The sequence below is a fragment of the Cavia porcellus genome, unplaced genomic scaffold (assembly GCF_034190915.1).
Source record: "Cavia porcellus strain 051 isolate PalLab524CR breed Dunkin Hartley unplaced genomic scaffold, mCavPor4.1 scaffold_4, whole genome shotgun sequence".
Lineage (NCBI taxonomy): Eukaryota > Metazoa > Chordata > Mammalia > Rodentia > Caviidae > Cavia > Cavia porcellus.
In genome coordinates this window covers 108,365,886-108,385,725 of record NW_026947487.1, presented here as the reverse complement: position 1 = coordinate 108,385,725, position 19,840 = coordinate 108,365,886, and the positions used below count along the sequence as shown (strand labels likewise).

The following is a 19,840-nucleotide window of genomic DNA, read 5'->3' as shown; positions in this document are numbered from 1 at the left end:
TGCCGCACCTCCCTAATGAAACTATTAATTACAGAACTCAGAGCACAGCTCTGCCCTCCTCCCCAGGCACTGTGAAAATGCCTCTCTCCCCTCTGGCCTCTGTTCTCTGGGAAAGGCTCCTCACCTGCAGCTCTGTGTGCCTCCTCCCAGCTCCCAACACTCACCTGTGGCCTCTGGACCTGAAGCTGTGCCATATGTAGATTTCTGTCTGCCTCCCCCACTGGGCTCCATGATGGCGGGGGTCATGTGACTACTTTTGCCTTTACCACTAGTATTTCTTCTCAAGTACCTTAATTACCAGCACACTGCACAGAGGTGAAATTTCATCGAAACTTGGCATTACCTGGTGTGAAAGTGAATGTCATGTGCTAAGTGGGTCAGACTTTGCCCAGCCCTTTGGACAAACAACAGTCTAGATGTTGCGCCGAAGATATTTTTACAAATGATTAACATTTAAATCTGTAGCCCTCAAGCCAAGCAGGGTACATATACTGCATAATGATGTGGGCTTCATCTAACCAGGTAGGGTCCTGAAGAGCATAGCTGAATTTTCTGCAGAAGGAAGAGGAGCCCTCAGGACTGCATGGAGATCCTGCTGGAGCTTTCAAGATTGCAAATTTGCCAGCCACTGCCATCATCTGACTCAGATCCTTTAAAATCTCCTGTATATCAGATGCTGCTTAATTCCTCCAGTTGAGGACACCCCAAACAGAATGTCTGTCCCCTCCCATGAAGAATTTCATCTGCTGGACAGTGACATCACTACATCTTTGGTCCCACCAGCCCGATCCAGGGGAGTTCTCTCTGACAGACTCATCTGTTCATTTTTAATATCAGCCCACCACCGTGTCCTGCCTCCCATGTACCTCTGGAACTCATTTGGTTATGGAAGCCATTCTGATCCAAACAATCATGGATGTTTGTGACCTCCTGGAGTGGCGTCCTTTGCCTGCACTTTGGTCTTCCAATCATTTCCCCAAACCTCACCATACTCACCTCTTCTAGAATGATAACCTGCCAAGGCCACATCCCTGCTGCCCTTGACAAAGATCACAATCATCAGCATGACCTCCACAGCCAGCCAGCCCAGCAAGGACAGGCTGCCACCCACCTGCCAGTCCTGACCTGGGTGCTCCATCCATCTCTGTCACTTTTCTTAGTCCTTGCCAGTATCCCCAGCCTGTGACTACTCAGCATGGGTGTTTCTATCCATTTTTGAAAGCTCTCATTCCCTTTGCCCCTCCCCCATCCTCAATTATCACAGCCTCCCATCCTGCCATGATTCCTCCATGGAGTTTTCATTCTGTGCACTTACCAGCTCTGTAACTCTCCGGTCATTCATTTAGTTGTTTGCTTCCTTGATGATTTCGTCTTTCTGTCCCTATGTAAACCCCAGTGAGGCTCAGGTGTGATTTCCTCAACTTTGTGTCCAGAGCATCAGAACCAAGCATGGGATTAGCCAGTCTAGGGCTATCATTCCCATTTAATCAGTTTTTTAAAAACAGCATTCAAGGTATCGGAAGAATTTGCCATGGAAGAATGTGGACATGAGTGCAGGTCTTTTGATTCCAAATGAATGATGTGCGCCTGTGTTTTCCTGCCTCCCGTTTCTTATGTGGGGCAGCACTCGGCAATTTCAGAAGCACCGCACCTCCCCTTATGTCACAGCCACGGTTGTTCATCATCACCTCTGTAGACAATCTTCATTAATTCATTAGACATCATATAAACACATCAGTCATACAAATGCCCCTCACATAGATTCATCAACTCAGCTCTTTCCAAGTACTAAGAATAATGTTTCCCCATAACACCACATAATGCAATGGAAATGCTTTTCTCTAATCCTGTTCTGTGCAGAGAAGATGCAGAGCACATCTGCTGACTTTTAGGTTCTCTCATGTAGCTTTTTATTATGAGTTTTAATTACACATGAAGGATAAAGTTTCAAAACTCTGATATGAGTACTCAGATTCATTGCGGTGTTACCCAATTGTCCAATAACAAGTAGAGAGGGCATAGTCTTTGAAGAGAAGGCAGATGGTCTCATCAATCACCACAGGTGAGAAGGCAGGCTGTGGCTGGTGAATGTGGCCTCTAGTTACTCTGCAGTGGCTTTTTTGGCACCAGGTGGAGTGGCCTGTTTGTCCATTCCCACAAGCACATGCCTGGCATTGCTACAGAAGGATTAATTACTGATTGTTCTGGGTGCTGTATGCAATTGCATCTGTGGGTTTCACAGAGCTAGGACAACACTGTACCTCACTGGTGCAACCAGAGCAATGGATCAATATGAAGACAGCATTTTTTCACCTAGACACTTGTCCCCAGTAGGCCCGTGGGTCAGTTCATGGCTTGGATCCTCCATCCTACTGACTACAGCGATGCCAACTCTGCTTCCAAAATCCCTGCAGCTCTGAGGTTGTGCCTGCATTTACATTTTTGCTTGTGACCTTCAGATGGTCTTCTTTCTGTATTCTGTGCCTTTTGTTATCTTAAATAACCTCAATCTTTACCCATTTTCAATGCTTCAGAAGGTTCTTGTTCTTCCCAAATTGTACCACCAAGAAGTCAAATAGAGGGCCAGGATATAGCACAGGGGTACAGCACCTCCCTTGCAAATGCAGGGTCTTGAGCTCGATTCCTGATACCAAAAAAGAAAAAATAAGTCAAATGATAGTCTATGCATATTTGAATTAGTCACAGTAGTACTTAATAGTAAAATAATGTATTGGATAAATTCAAAATTTGAAAGCATTAAGCTTTAAAATAGATTCATTAAAAGTCTCACAAAGCTTCAAACCTAAGACATCGTTGTCCACTGCAGGGCAGATGTATCTCAGGTCCTTGGTCAGATCATGGTCCATGTGACTGAGGGGTATCAGAAGTGCTGAACTGGCCACACCTCAACCTTCCAGCTCTGTTCTAGCTCTCACAGGTGCAGTGACTTGTCAGGGAGAATTTGATTTGAAGTGTATTCCAATAATGGCTTCAAAACAGAGAAGGAATCTTATATAAGCAGGACCAAAGAGCCCTGCTCTGTGTAGAAGCACTCCTAGGCCACAGGCAGAGCAGGATGAGACATAAATCAAAAGCCACATATTTATCGGTGATTTGTCCTTTTAACAAAAAGTATGTATTTATTTCACTTGCCCATTTTTGATCAGGTCCTTTATTTGGAAAGTCTAGATAGATAGATACATGGATAGATACATGGATAGATAGATAGATAGATAGATAGATAGATAGATAGATAGATAGATAGATAGATACAGACAGACAGACAGACAGACAGATATCTACTGGTCTTCTGTCTGAGGAATAGCCGCAAAATCATTTTCACTATTTTGTAGGTTTTCTCTTCACTGTGTTTGTTGTTTCCTTTGCAGAGCAGAGCTGACCACTAGAAAAATGCAAACTAAAACATTAAGATTCCTTCTTACTCCAAGAAAAATGGCCATCAGCAAGAAATCAAATAGTAACGGAAGTTGGCGATGCCTAATGGAAAAAGGAACACTTTTACACTGTTGGGAGGAATGTACAAGCACTATGGAAGTCAGTGTGGAGATTCCTCAAAAACTAAAATTAGATATTCCATTTGACCCAGCCATTCCCCTTCTAGATGCCTTTCCAGAAGAGTTAAAGACATCTTATTACACTGATTCATATATATTCATATTTATAGCAGCACAGTTCATAATAGCTAAGTCTTGGAAGTGATGTACATGCCCGTGAACAGATGGATAGATAAGAAAAATGTGGCATTTATACACAGAGACATTCTCCTGCCATAATGAGGGTACACTTGTGTCATGTGTAGGGAAAAGGGTGCACGTTGAGATCACAACATTAAGTGAAATAAATCAGACATGTGAGCTTAAATAGTCCATCATTCCTGTTATATAACAAACAAAAATATAAACAAAGATCAAAATAAAAGCTAGATACTAGAAAGCAGGGCAACAGATTTTTTTTTTTCAAATGGGAGAGGGGATCAAGAGTTGGAAGGAAGAGAGGGAAAGACAATAAATACAAAAAGAATTGAGACACATTGTGTACATACACCAACTCCCACAAGGAACGTAAACATTAGGGGATGAAAATATTCACTAACAAAAAACGAAATAATATGTAACCAAAAAAGTCCACTAGCTTCACAATGAAAAGTCAGAGTCCAAAGCCCGAGTTCAGGATAAGCAAGGCACAGCCCAGTAGCTAACAGTAGAATCCACACAGCCCAGTAGCTAAACCCCAAGTCTGGGTCTGGATTTTAGAAACTGTGGTGACACCTTGTTAGGGTTCAAATGCTTGTGATGTTCTAAAAATAATTATTATTTGAAACCTAATTCCCAATGTCTCCCTATCAAGAGGAAGGCCAATTATTTGTTTGTTTGGGTGCTAGGTATAGAACCCAGGCCTTGCCTACACATCAACTCTACAACCTAGCTTTGCATACTCTCAGTCCCTAGAGCTGGGGCTGTTAGGAGGTGATTAGGTGAACGGGTTTGGTGTCCTTACAAGAAAGCCCTAAGAAGGTCACTTCCTCCTTCCGCCATGTGAGCGCCCCACAAAAGCCAACTTGAGAAGGATCTGGGTAAAGAAGAACAATGCCAGGTTAGATAGAGGAGGGAGACACAGACCACAGGAACTGTGAGTTTCTTTGCATGTATACTTTTGATGAAAATGAAATACCTTTAAGTTGAGCTAAAACAAAAAGTTATTGCTTTGCAGTTTTGTTTGCAAGAAGACAGGCTCTAAAATGTGGTAAAATTTATATTGCATTAGCATAAGTCACCATTTAAACAAAATTTTACTTCTCACTTGAATGTAGTGTTTTATCTTACCTTAATAGAAATTCTGTGTAATGAGGTTTTATGCACACACACAATTTTTTGGAAACACAATCTTGATTTTAAGCAATCATGCTTTTAAAGGGTAAGATAACATTTGAAATCATAAACAAATTGGTTACTTTATTTTTACCAAGTTAGACTGAGGCCCCATGCCTTATCAAACCAAAAAGGAGTATCCCTCACACTCTGGCTGTATCAGTAAGTAAGTCTCTATCAGGAAATTCCCAAATTCACTTTATCACCGCATCACTCAGAGTGAAGCAGACATCGATTCTCCTGTTTTTCTCTCCTGGCTTGTCCTTTACTTTTAACTTAGTAATGATCTTCTCTGACACTGTGAAGGATAAAAAGACAGTCAGCTCTACTGAGATGTTCCTTTACGATTTTCACCTTTAATAACATACTTGGAAAGGTTTTTCTTCCCACCCCCCAAAAGTACAGCCAAGTCTATCAACTTCAGAATGTCTTCCAGATCTGTGTGCTTTGTTTCACCCAGCATTATACAAAGGCTCCCTTCGAGACAGGATTTCAGTGTCCTGTGGATCATGAAATGCGGCTGCTATAGAGGGTATCACTACCTCCACACCTTCCACTGATTTTAGCCGGTCTTGGATGGGTCCCCATGCCATGGCACATGCACAATCACACTGTCAATCAGCAGGTCCTTTAGAACAATGGCGAGGGAAAGGGCCTCCCAAGGATAATGGACTTAGTTAAGAGTTGAAGCAAATCAAAGATGCTGCAATGCGCTTTGTGAAAGTGCCTCTGTCCCAGGTTGAGTTATGTGCCCCCCGGTGGTAGTGGAACTGCAGTCTTATTTGAAAATAGGGCTTTTGTGATGTGACCAGATGATGTCAGGGTCATACTGGATTAGAGTGGGTCCTCAATGTTGTGACTAATCTCTTTCTGAGAGAAAGGAAAGTGGATCTGGGACACAGGGTTGCAGGCACACACAGAGAGGCAAGAGAAGGTTGGGGATGTAGCTCAGCAGCATAAGCGCCTGCCTGACAAGCACAAGGTCCAGAGTTTGATTCCCAGTACCAAAAATAATTAATTATTTAAAAGAAAACAAGAGAACTCCAGAAAGGAGTGATGCTACCTCAATCTAAGAAACACCAGGAGCTGGAGAAGGCAAGGAGAGGCCTTTCCAAGCGCCTCCAGAATGAAGATGGCCCTACTGGTACCTTGATTTGTTCATGCATGTGTGTGTGTGCATATCTTTTTGAGAAAGGGTCTCGCTATATAGTGCTGGGCTTGAGCTCACTTTGTAGCCCAGGCTGGTCTCAAACTTGCAAGGAGCCTCCTGCCTCAGCCACCCAAGTGCTGGAATTGTAGTGTGCACCATCACATCTGGTTTGATCTCTTAATTTTGTGTTTCTAGCCTCTAGAGCTGTGAGAGAACAGATTTCTGTTAATTGAGCCACATTTTTCAGTTTCCTTTGTTGTGGTAGAAATTAATAGAAGAGTCCTTGCTCCTATTTAACAATTTGCCAAGTACTTTAACTTTGTTAAGGATGCTTCTGAATGTTCCAAGCTGAGCCACTCATAGAATTTAGAGGCCTCTATCAAGATTCAAGCTTCATGACTCTCTGTGTTCCATGTGCTAAGCAAGAATCAAGCCTAGAAGTAGACATCAAAAACACAAAGAGGACACATGTAACACAATGTACAAGTCCACAGCTCTGAGCTGGAAGTAGGAGTGTGACCTGAAGCAGGAAGAGATGCTGAGACCCCAGTTTGCCGGTCTCCAGGGATGGTTTCTGACCCCAGAACTACTGAGCATGAGGAGTCTGCACTGTTCAAGCCACTGTGTCTGCAGTGTTTGTTGCAATGGGCCTAGAGAAGCACACATCTCACTACTCATCGAAGAGGTCAAACACAACTGCAATAAAGACCAGCATGGACTGGACTCCTGGAGTGACACAGGTGTGATCTGAGCACAGCCTCTCACTGTCTCTGGAGATGAATTGGGCACGACTCCCCCCCACAGTTCCTGGAGAGGGAGCTCCACAGGATCCTTAGGATTCCTGCTTAGAAAGGGGATGAGAGCAAAATGGCCGGAACCAAGAAGTCAACTGCAAAATGCACAGACAGTGTGACTGGGAAAAAGAAGGAACAAGAAAAGAAAAAAAAAAAACAGCCAAATTGAAACAAATGACAAAACCTTGTGCAAGAAGTGTGCTTTCAAACTGAGGTTCTAAGACAACATGCAGAAATTTAGTGCTAAGAGACAAACCCAACATGACCAGCACTCTAAACAGGCTCTCACTTACGGTGGTGTTCACTTTATAGAACTAAAACAAGGACACTGAAGCACAGTCGACCAACAGTAAATGAATATAGTCATTAATATAGTCATTAAAAGACAAGAAAGGCTCCTGCCTTGCTGTGCGTTTGACATCCCTGCCCTGAAAGGATGAACCAGAGTACATGACGCTGACCAGATGAAAAGTAGAGGAGAGTTATAAGTGGCGGGGGAGGGAACCCAAATCCAGCACTCTGAAAGTCGTTTCTAGTCACACTAGCAACGTGAGGCCAGAGATTCATTCATTTAAAAGATTCATTTTTCCCCAACATCCAGTTATGTCATGCTTTCCCCTGAGAACCCAAAAACAAATTATCTCGGAGGGAACTGTGCTTGTTGGGTTGTGTGGCCTAATAAGGCCTCAGTGTCATCCTCACTCTCCGAAGCCCCACATGCCTCACAGGAGAATGTCCTGGACACTCTCCATAAATTAATTTTCTAATTCCAGCTTGGCCACCGGCTACTTTGGTTTCCTTGGATTAATGATGTTGCATCTAAAAATGTTCGTATGAGACCAGCTACTTTTTGCATCTCATCTCCTCGTGTCTCAGCACTTCTATTACTTGATTTCATGGTGATATTAAAATATACACCCTGAAGTAGTCTATGTGTGATATAAAAGAGCATAGGTCAAAATAGAAGGATATAGAAAAAGTCTCAAAATAAACTACAAATTGAAATGAGGGATTATTATTGTTCTCACCATCCCATATCACACATCTTCAGAGAAGACAGGGAAACCAGTGATTTTCCCTTCCCACACATGGTCAGCTGTGCACTTTTCTCACTAAAATGTAATTAGTTTACATTATTTTATATGCCATTATAATAAAGTCTCTCTGGCTTCTAAACCCAAGATAATCCAGAAGTAACAAATTAGAAGTGGCAAATATCAGTCAACAGTGACAAGAGGCATCTGGGAACAAAGAGGCACTAAAACATACTGCAGACACACAGCACCCACCACTCGCACCTCAGTAACAGTGAAGGTCATTTGTCGTGTGGGCGGACATTGATACTGGTGAACACGGCCTCCTGTCACTGGGAAGTGATAAGTTATATTTAAAATATTCCTCTTCCTGAGTTCGTGTGTGTAACAAATGCGCATCATTAGACAAGTATGACTTTAAAGATGACAGAGTGACACGCAGTGTAGGGGACGTGCTGGCAAATTAGTCTGCTTCCACCGTGCCCACTGAGAAGGAACTGGACCGTGAGGTGACCCTCTGTGGACGTGTGGGTTTTCACTGTGGAAAGGGTGGCCCAGGCTGTGAGTGTCAGCACCCATGAGGGACAGACCAGGGCAAGGAGAGAAGACTGGAGCAGCTCCTGGAGTGTAGATGTGGGGTGCACCGCAGGTTGCCTCTGCCAGCTTTGAGGTTCTGACCCAGCTCCCTGCCGAGAAGCCAGGCACGGCCTGAGACTTGGAGTCCCCAGTGTCTCTGTCACTTTCCTCTCTGCTGGGACACAGTACCCAACACGCACGGCATAAAGGATGAGAGGCTTCTTCTGGCCCACATTTTCCATCCATTGTCAGCTGGCTCCAAGGCAGAAGCAGCACGGTGGGAGGGACTGCGTGGAGAAAACGTGCTCATGTCCTAGAAACCAGGAAGCTCAGAGAGAGAAGAGAGGAGTCAGAGAGTGAGACGCGCCCTTCCAGGTCAAGCTGCCAGTGCCCTGCCTCCAACCGGGCTCCCCTCCAGCTGCAGGTGAGCCATGAACCCTGATCCACTGACGAGGAGCACACGTGATGCAGTCACCCTCAGTCTACACGAGGCTTTCTGGGGACACCCCTGACCTAAACATAACACCTACCACCTTCCCCGTCATTTCACTTTAAAATTTATTTTAGCCTAACTTAGTTGCAGTGAAATTCTCTTTCTGCAGACCAAACAATTCATCACTAAGATAAATCAGCAAAAATCCCCATCATCTGAGAAACAATCCAGCCATCCAAAAGGATCTTTCCTCCAATGGCTCCAGATGGTTGACAAGTTGTATATTTTGTGTGGTTTTTGTTCACTATGAATGTGTTTCAATATACTATCCAAGCTTTAATTAGAACAATATGATTCCCCACCTCATAACTAGCTTTTCAGAAAACAGATGTCTGCTATTTTATTTCAAAGATGATCCAATAAGGGAATTTGATCAGTGTCGGTGTCGCTCCCGGCCGGCAGGAAGAACACACGACAGATTCTGACGGTGTGCAACCTTGTCTTTATTTGTCTCTGCGTGGGCCGCGCGAGGCCTCTGCTCTGCCACCAGTCCTTTCTCACCGGTGGACTTCCTCTATCTCCTTTTCCGTGCTTCTCTCTCGTGGCGGGAGAGGCACTCACTTTCATAGGGTAACAGTGGCCAATCAGTTCAAAGCGCGCGATGCGGGCTGATTGGCTAACATCAGTTGTTGCTAGGCAGACTATCTTACAGAGCAGGTTGTTTACCAAGCAGGAAGCAGGAGATAAGCGCCATCTTAGCACACTCGATGGGAGGGGTAATCTAGCTCAGGCTTTGCTCTTTCTTACAGGCCGCACGACCGCCGCGCATGGAGAAGTATCACAGACGCGGCTCCCAACAGATCAGAATGATGTGAAATACAGTGTTTTTCAAATAATGTGCCTATAATTGGTTTTAATGTGTCTCAACACACACCTTTCTCAAGTTGAAAAATTAAATCATTGCAGGAATTATAGACTTCAAAGAAAGGCCAGTAATGTTTTTTAAATCAGGAAATCCATATTTTTAGAAAAAAATAAATCACAGCATCATAGATAGTAGATTTTATTCCTGGAAAAAGTCATTACTATGGTTAAAATTTCAGAATTTTGAAGTTCAGTGATTTTTATCAGTTATGGTCAAGATAGGAATACAGAGATTGTGCCACACAATTTGATAGACTGTAAGTGTTGGAAGATATGAGAAGCAAACAGGGACAGAGGCAAAGGGAGATCAGCAGGCGTAACTGAGTTTATGCAACACACCCAGTTTACAGACATCAAGCAGGAGACCAGGCCCACCTGGACATGGAAGAGCTAGAATAATTAGGGAGACACAACTACAGCCGAGACTCCACACCAGATGATGAGCAAGAGGGACCTATTCATGGGTTTTCACCAGCTGCTCTTAACTGCAAGGCAGTTGGCAACAGGATAATGTGCAGAAGTCAAACCCTGCATAAATCAAACTGAGCAGTTCACAGGAGAGCTGGAGAGGGCTCCAGGATCAAACAAAGACACATCACAATGATTGTGCAGATTTCTGCACCTTAAAAAAGCATCACAGTATGTGGCGTGACAGAAGAATTGCTAACTGCCCCCAGGGATGTTGGTATGCTATATAAATAAATATATGACTAAAATATACAGGATAATCTAAAAGCTATAAAGAGAAATCAATAAATATTACATGTATTTTATTGCCAGGGTTAATAACCTGCCCTGTGAGCAAATATATTCCAGATTTTCATGATGATTACACTCTTGGCTATAGTTACTGCAAATTCATAATTATAGCTTCTATTGATGAAATGTGGTAGAAAACATCATGATTGCCTCGCCAAAACCCTGTTCTCTCATTGTTCTTAGCCTTTATGATTTTGATGGACACAACCCTCCCCGTTAGAAGGTTGAGTGAAGATACATTTAATCCACTCAGAAGTCCTGTCTGTCTATAACAGTGACTGAGAGATAGGCTACAGCCTAAGCAAAGGTAACTGTCTCATGACATTCATTTGGCTATGGAATTGGTGTAGGTATGGTCCATTGAAGTGTTAGTCAGTGATTGTAAAAATGAAGTTTTATTTCCCTATGCACAGAGTAAGTGAATTAGCATGGGGTCTGAATACTTTCTTGTAATTTTCCAGACACCCTGAGAACACTCAGCATGAGAGTAAACATATAACATCCTACAGGTACCCAGAGAAGACCAAACAACTGGACCATAAAAAGTGAATACAGTTTTCATCAAACCATGTCTGAATTCCATTACTTTCATATGTTTCATTTATGTGTGAATAAATCCCCGAAATTCTTTTTCTTTCAGTACCAAGAAACAAACTCAAGCCCTTTTGCTTGCCAGGCAGGTGCTTGGGCCGCTGAGCTAAATTCCTGGCCCCCTAAATTCTTTAGACTAATTAGAGCTTGGCTTTTGTTTGTTACCTGCATTTGTTGTTGTTGTTGTTTTGTTACTAGTAACCAAAACCAAAATGCTATGGCTACTCCTGTGTACTTCACATGCACTATTTTACTAAATCCTGCCAAAAGTCTGAGCAAGCAGTTTTTGTTATTCCTTCTATTTTACATTTGAGGAAAGTCAGGAAAAGCAACTTGCCCAAATTCCTCATTTGTAAAGAGTGAATGGTTTGGATCTGGCCCACCTGTCTTTAGAGCATGAACCCTGATCATGGATTTTCCAGAAAAACCTTGCTGCACCAAAACATTTCTTTAGCATGCAGCTCTGTTGGCTTTCCATTCTGAGAGATGGGTTATAAAGCCTAGGAAAAGTGGGGGCAGGTGAGTGTGTGAAGGTCTGTAATCAAATCAAATTAAACTAACATTACAAACAAATTTAGAAACTCTTACCAAAGCAAAAGGAGATTCTGTTTTGTTTCAAAAATTAGGGTAAAGGGATGGCTTTAAATAAAAGCTATGAGTATTATAAAATATAGAGAGCATGATTTCAATTGACATCCACGGTTTTCTCAGCAGATTGCAGTGTATGTATTAAAAAGGAACGCCTACATAAATCTTTGGGCAAAAATACCACATACAATATTTATACACACATATATAAACACATAGGTCTAGCTATGCCTGTATAAGTGTGTACAAGTGTTATGCATTGTAATATGTGTAGTATTATGTGGTTATACATTAATATTAGCTATGATTTATATATTTGAATTATGTGTTTAAGGTTTGGGAAACATATCAAACTTTATCCTGACCCTATATGTGTGTATATGTGTGAATCACATTGCTGTTATGGTATTCTCTCTCTCACAATGAAGTAAGTGCACTCACTTAAGTTTGACACTATTGTTGGGGAAGGAGAAGCCTGTGTCGCTGTCCAAGGTGCCTGTAGTCATTTATAATTCTTCATACACAATGATTCAAACAGACGGGTTGGTTTTTCTCATGTTCCCAAGATATCCCCACTTGTCTCCCACAGTAGCTAAATTCCTAAAGAGCCTGTGGGTGTAGAACACCCACCACAGTATTAAGCTTCTCCATGAGAAATCTGCTGCTGGCATCTGAGAAAGGAACTGAAAAATATCAGCTTTTTGAAGCTTTCCTGTGAATAAATCTGCATGGCTCCTTGGAAAATATCTTGCCTTAGAAAACAGTCATTGGTAGAATTTAATTGTATTATTTTGACCTATTGTGGGCAATTTGATTCTGTCATGTGACCTGTTTATCTAAATAGAAAACACAGTTTACACTGAATCTTTCACAAAGCGAAAACGTAGAAGCTGCCAACTTGATACTGGTAAGCCCAGCTTTGCAACCAGAAATTTCATGCAATATATTTCTTCTCTTTAAAGAAATTGACAATTTTTTTTCTCTTTGAAGAAACAGTAGCATTTTGAACCCTCTGAGCCCAATAAATACTATATTAGTAAGTGTTAGTAAAATGAGGCCATTCCTGCCTCATTTAGATGTACTCCAAGTGCCAATTTCGTACCATGCCGGCCAGTCCCCCAGGTAGAAATGACATCCCAAAAGTCAGTTATGTCTCCATTTAAACAAACTTTGATGATCCTTCCCAATGGCATTTGCTTTATAGGTAAACATTCTGCTTAGCAAACATGTCATTTACACACAAGTGAATCTCCAAGGTAATTCGAATTTCGACCACAGGAAGTAGGTCACTGGAGCACAGCCTGGAAAGGTCCATCTCCCTCCCTTTTCCCTTGATCCCCCTTGGCTTCCCACTGCCATACTGTAAGCTTTCTCCTTGTGATGTCCCTCTGCTTTGCTGCCCTGCCTTGGAGCCAGGAGACCATGGACTAAACCCTCCACAAACTGAGAGCAAACACAAACCTTTCACTCTTCAGGCTGTGGGTGTCCAGTATTGTGTCTCAGCAATTAGAAGGTAACTAAGGCAGAGGAAAACAAGAAACAGGAAATCACCAATAGCCTAAGACAGCTCAGGCTGCAAAGGAAGTCTGGGATTTGAGAACAAAGACCTAGATTCTTGGATTCAGCTTATTTCACATCTGGATTTGCTCCCTGTGTGTGGCTCTGTATAGCTTTTTATAAGTCCCGGAACCATACTTTGTATACTTGCTGTTCTCAGTTTTAAAATAGGAGCAATACCTATTTCAAGGTGTTATCATGATGAAATGAGAAAGTGATATAAAGCTCCTGGATCTTCTAGAATCTCTGCAAGTGGTGCTGATAAACATTAAGCTCTCAGTCTCCTTCCCCCAGGCACACACCCCTCACTGAGGGTGTTTCCCACCTCGGGCTTGGAGCTGTATCCTTGGGGCCAAGGATGCTGAGCTCCCTTTCCTTGAGCTCTTCCTGTGGTTAATGATATTCTAAAAATGGGGCACTTCATGTTCCATACCCTAAAACCTGAATCTCATTAATATGACAAGGCAATCACTCTCATTTGATGCTGTGTTGTGATAGGGAGGTACCTTGTAGTGATCTAAATTCATAGAAGCTCTTAGAGAAGAGAAAGTCAGAAAGTTAAAGGCCAAGAAGGGCTCAACATACTGTTGCTGGGTGGGCAATGGAGGGGGCCAATGAGAAAGAGTGTGAGTGGTCTGAGGGGCTGAGAAGGAGGCCTTCAGCCCACACCTGGAGGATGAAGACTGAGAACTGAGCCCTGCAGCTGTAAGGAACCAGGTCCTGTGGATAACTCGAGTGAGCAGGAATCTTAGTTCACTTCTGCTGCTACGGCAGAACACCACAGACTGGGTAGTTTGGCAAAAACAGAAATTTATTTTTTCCCATTTCTGAAGGATGGGAAATTCAAGATCAAGATCAGTATCTAATAAGGGCTTTCATGCTGTTCCCTCCTTGATAAGAGACAGAAGGAGGAGAGAACAAGTCTATCCACCAGGCTCCCCTGAAGGGTTGTCTAATTCCATTCATGGGCAAACCACACCTTAAAGGTCTCTACTTTTTAATTCTAGCATATTGACAAATGCTACATTTTGGAGGTGACACCTTCAAAACCACGGAAGCTAAGAAACGGACACTTCCTCAGAACCATGGGAGGTCAGCCTTCCCAACAGCTTAATTTCACCCTTGCAGAGTAGAGCAGAGGTCCCAGCTGAACCCTGAGAAAATAAGTTCCATGTTTTTTTAAGCCACCACATATTCAGCAGTATATTAAATAACAGGAGGAAATTGATGAGAAGGATGAGACTGAGCAAATTTGAGATAAATCACAGATCAACAACTGGCAAATCTGATAAAGGGTCTGAGCCCTATTCACCTTTCATGAAACTTTTCTGTAATTTTGAACTTGCAGCAAAATAAAAAGCTACAAATAATTTAGCATGGAGTTAGATAAACCCTTTGACATCTGTGTGACCGCTCAAGGATAACACAGACTGTAGAGCCCTCCCTGATGATGTGCACAGGCTGGGGTTGTCTGCCGTGTGTGCACTGAGAGCTAGAAGACAGCAATCCGGGGATGGAGACAGCAAATTCTCAGCCTATTCCAGACAGCATGAGTTCAGAAGAAGGCTTAGCTTTTTAGTTTTGGCATTAAATTGTTGTTTTGAAAAGAAAGATCTCTGCCCAATTTTCCTGTAAGATGGTGCTGATGTCTATGGGTGATATCACAGGGACATTAATCTGGGATTGTAGTGTGACATTAATGCTATCAACCAGCAGATCAAGAAAAGCATAACAATTCCCCTGGCAAAGCTAAAAACATATTTGAGTGAAGGGAAGATACCCATACAGTCACCCTGAGAGCATTAGTATACCAGCTTGTTGAGTTATAACACACGTAGGGTTCATTTTCTGTTCCTGTAACAAAATTCCTAGGTCTGAGTACCTAGGAAGAAAAGACTTACTTTAGGTGACTCTTTTGGGGCTTTTGTGATTAGCATCAAGAATGACCATTAAAAGTCACATGTGCTCAGAGGCTGGGATTTCGGAAAGTGGTTGGACTGCAGGGTTGCTACGGCCGGGTTGCTCTTAGAAGGTGAGGCCTGCATGGGCGTGGGGCTCTGGAGGGGGGACCTGCGAGGGTTTCTAGTGTCTACTTTCCTGCTCTTTCCTCTTCTTTCTGCCACCTTGGCATGAGCCACTTTCCTCCCCCAGGTACTTCCGCTGTGCTCTTTTTGCCTTGGAACCAGGCAAGTGTGAACAGAACCATAAACAATCCTCTCCCCTTGTAAGTTGTAAATGTTGGAAATTTTGTCCCTGTGTTGAGAAAGTGGCTAAGACAGAGGCTGAAGGTATAGATCAGGTGACCTCACATGTTCAGCCTCTGGTGAAGGCCCAAGGTAAGTCACTCCTCGAAACTAGCCATAATCCCTTCCAGGGGCAATGTCCCTAGGGCCTCCCCCGGGCACCACCTCTCCATGCTGTGATCCTGGGGACCAAGGTTTCAGCACAAGCGGAGATTCACACCCAAACCAAAGCTGCACAAGGTGCTAATTCCTAGTCCATCTTTCAGCAGCCTTTAATAGCACCTGAAAATAAAATATAACAAACATGTATAAGCAGAATCTGCTCACCATTGATTTCTTTGCTTTGCATTTACTAGGAAATATATTTGAAGAAGCCTAGAAATAACTCAAATGTTGCTCAACTTATGTTTTAAAATACACTTCAGGCCAGTATTCTCTATTTCCCTCAGTCCTGCGTTTTTCATAAACTCCTTTGATTAACTTTCATCCTTTGCCTTCTGTCAATAGGAGCCTAAGATATTTTGACACTGATTATCAACATCAATTTTGGTGAATGGCTCCAGGTGAGTAGTTTTGCTACTGCACTTCTAGCATAAATAGTGTGTTACAAATTTTGTATTCAGAGAAACTCTTAACTTTAATGAAATTCTAACTCTTTAATAAGAATGGCATCACCAATTCACTGTCCTCATTTTAATCCATTATGAATGCTGTGATTGACTTTAGTGGTTTTTTTTTTAATCCTCAGATCTAAAATATACATGGCTAATGCATTAAATCTGAAATATTTAATGCACACTTTCAAAAATGCATTGTGGGGGCTGGGGATTTAGCTCAGCAGCCTTGCAAGCAGGCAGTCGTGAGTTCAACCCCCACTACCAATAAAAAGGAAAAAGATAAAAAAAAAAAATGCATTGTGGAGAACAGTTAATTTTTCAGCTCTGAACTCAACACGAAGCCCCTTCCTCACTGATACCGAGATAATCACCCACACACTTCACATTCCTCCGTGGAACCAAAAGCAAAGCAGAAAGGGCAAAAGAGGACAGATTGCAAAGCAGAATCACCGCAGTGTGAGTCCAGGATTCCGTGGCTTATTCCACACGTGGAATTCGGCATCCTCTTGCACTTTCCTCCAGTGTGGAGCCAGTGTCCTGATCTCACTCGTAAGCACACACCCATGCACGTACAAACACTGTGTAACTGAATCAAGGAGTAATCATAGCAGATTGCTGATGAGGTTTTCCTCTAGGTGTTCGAACTGGAAATGAGGTGGGGCAGAAATCGTACTTTTACTTCGTTGACTTTTTAAAAATATGTTTCACATTTACAATAACAAAAAAAGGAAAATAACTAATTTTGCCACTGAGAGCTTTTTGTGAATGTTTCACTCATGGCTAATAATCATGCCACCATTCTTGGGCCTAAGATCCCATGGCTGGTACCAAGTACTTTCTCGGGTTCCTTGTGACAGCTGTCAAGCTGGTAAGACATTTAGACATTTTCACTCTACTGACTCTGCAATGGGCTTTCAACAAAATTCATTGAAAGCTTGAACAATTTCACAAGCACTAGAACCCAGGCCTTCTAAAATAAATAAGCAGTTCTTTCTTCTAGAGATTGCCACTAGAGTAAAGCAACCAATTTTGCTGGAAGCATGTTGTTGCAAAAAAGGCTCAGTAAGCACTGAAAATGTACCAGAAGCAAAAAGAAGTCAACAGGTGTTTTTAGAGAGACCACAGGCTAAACTGGAGCAAGCCTAGGTAATTATAGCTAGAGCTTAACACTGGCCCATCAAGGTTTACAACCTCAGAGTTTGTTGAAAGGGCGGTCGCTGCTGCCAATGTGAGTACTTTCTAAGCTCCAGTGAATTATTATTATGTGCTGTGTGCCCTCTTAATTCAGATGAGGTGTGTATTTAAAATCCTTGATGAGGTCTTTTCTCCTCTATTTATCCAGGGCATCCTTTGTTTTGCTCTTTGATTTTCTGTCTGGTTTTCAATCATATAAAGATTTACTACATCTTCTCTGTGTAATTACTCACGGTGCAATTTGTGTCATCTATGACTATCTTAAAATATTCATAGTATGTTAATTGTGCTGCCTAAATAACAGCTCTCAGCAATAGCATATTCTTCTTAGAATATCACTCAGGTTTATTACACACTAGCTGTATCTTGACCCCTCACTAGCATTCTCAATATTGGAACAGTGTGAGATGACCCAAATATCTCTGCCTTCAAAGACACAATGCAAGCAATTGCACAGAAATTAGTAATTATGGCCTGGGGATGTAGTTCAGTGGCATAAGGGTCTGCCTGGCAAGGGCAAGGTCCTGGATTCAATTCCCAATACCAAAAAAAAATCATTAATTATTTGTAATGTAGCATGTGTCAAACAAAACAACAAAATAATGAGATGATTATATACGCACCAGTGGCATGTTTCTTTGACACTCAGTCACACACAAAAATGGGCAAGTTATTGTGTTCTTTCTCCTACCACAGATACATGGGTACAAAGGCTTGTATGTCAGCAAAACACCACCCAAGTTTCCAGGAATGCACAGGCTGACTAGAACCAAAGGCACAAAAAGGGAGCATTTAAATAAAGTATGGTCATTAATGTCACTACTCTAGTAGGGATGAACACAGATGACTATTTTTTGGTGTTGAAGATGGCACCTAGGATCTAAAAAGGATGCTTCAAATGTGAGTTGAATGGTAGCTCAAAAGTGACCGCCTAGGCAAGATGACACTCCAGACAAAGTTGTAATAAACTGAACTTAGACAGTGGGACTGGTGAATGAAGGTCACCCCTTAGTAAGCAGAATTTCTTTCTCTTTTGCTCTGTACCAAGTATAAAAAATGCCAAATTTTCAAACTCCATAAAGAGCCAACACTGAGTGCTTTTAAAAATTCAAGTTGCTATAGGAAACTCTTATCTCACTTTGAGTTTTAATATGCAAATACAGAAGTCTTATTTTAATGATGACATTACATTACGGAGTCTGCAGAGAAACTAAGGCGGCAATCATAGGCCAGGGGATTACAGCCTGCGGAGGCCAGCAGCCAAGGAGCAGAGATCTGAGAACACTCTCTCCAAATCCAACAGCTTACACAAGTTTTATGCCTTAAAGTTATCTAGTGAAGATTAGTAAAATGGATCCAATAATGAGCTTTCCTAAAAAGATGAAGGGTTTTAGCTATAAAGTAAATTTCAAAAAGCACATTTTATACACCAGAATCTTTTTGAAAATTTAGTCTGAAGAGTTATATACCTAGAGCATTCTAATTTAACTATGCTATTTGAAATACTGTAACAAAGTTGTATTCAATATTACTATGTTGATTCATAAGCATGATAGGAACATAACTTCATAAACAGGAGATTTCAAATTATTTGTTCAACTGAGTATCAATTTAATCTTCCTGAAATTATTCTGTTATATTAAACAACATTAATCTACTTAACCAATATATAATCAATTCTAAGCTTATCTAGATTAATATCATTAAATTAATGGTTTTTGATTGCTAAATATTTTAACACCATTTTTTAAAAGTTCTTGGTTCCATTTTGATGTTGCAAACTCATAAAAGCATATTGCAAGAGATTCTAAGCAATATAGATATTTACTGTGTGGTGAAGTCATTGTGTCAAAATAGTGAGGAAAAGATCAATCCTTTTGAAAACATGGTATTAGTTTAATTGCTTAGCAATATGGAAAAAGATAAAACAAAGCATACATATACTAGAAGAAAATATGAATGAGTTCTGCTATCAGCCAAGACTAGAAAAGAATTTCTTAAATATGAGTCAAAATCAAGAAACAATGAGAAAAGCTATTGTTTATGCCATACAGAACAGTTAAGATATAAAGAGCACATAAAAATCAAGTACATCCTAAGATAAAACTGGAGAAAAGCCATACCCAGAGATTAAATACACATGTGCACACACACACACACACACACACACACACACACACTCATATAAATGGCTTTTACTCAAAACAAGAGAAACACAAAACTGACACCCATAAATATTGTTTTTCATTATCCCCTGAGGAAGTAGTACTGACCACTCACAGGTTTACCAAGATTTGAACACTTCTGATAGGAATAAGAGTCCTTGACAAGGAAACACTGAGTGTTGCTGATATGGATGAAGAGGGGAAGGGAAGGAAGTGAAGATGTGGCTGGACATGGAGGGTGGTGCACAGCTGCTGGGATGGTTCGCCTTGAGGGTCAGCTCGGCTGCCCTGAGAGATGCTCAGCTCAGCAAAGCCTCTGGGAGGGG

General features: G+C 41.8%; 1 long non-coding RNA gene across 4 annotated transcripts in view; it reads right to left on the bottom strand.

Moving 5' to 3' along the window:
* The window catches only part of LOC134475792 (uncharacterized), a 214,297-nt gene that overhangs the window by 37,493 nt on the left and 156,964 nt on the right, over window positions 1-19,840 (bottom strand). For all 4 annotated transcript variants that reach the window (XR_010047050.1, XR_010047048.1, XR_010047051.1 and 1 more), the window contains one exon: window positions 1,316-2,644. This is a non-coding gene — a long non-coding RNA (uncharacterized LOC134475792). The remainder of the gene's footprint in view (window positions 1-1,315; window positions 2,645-19,840) is intronic.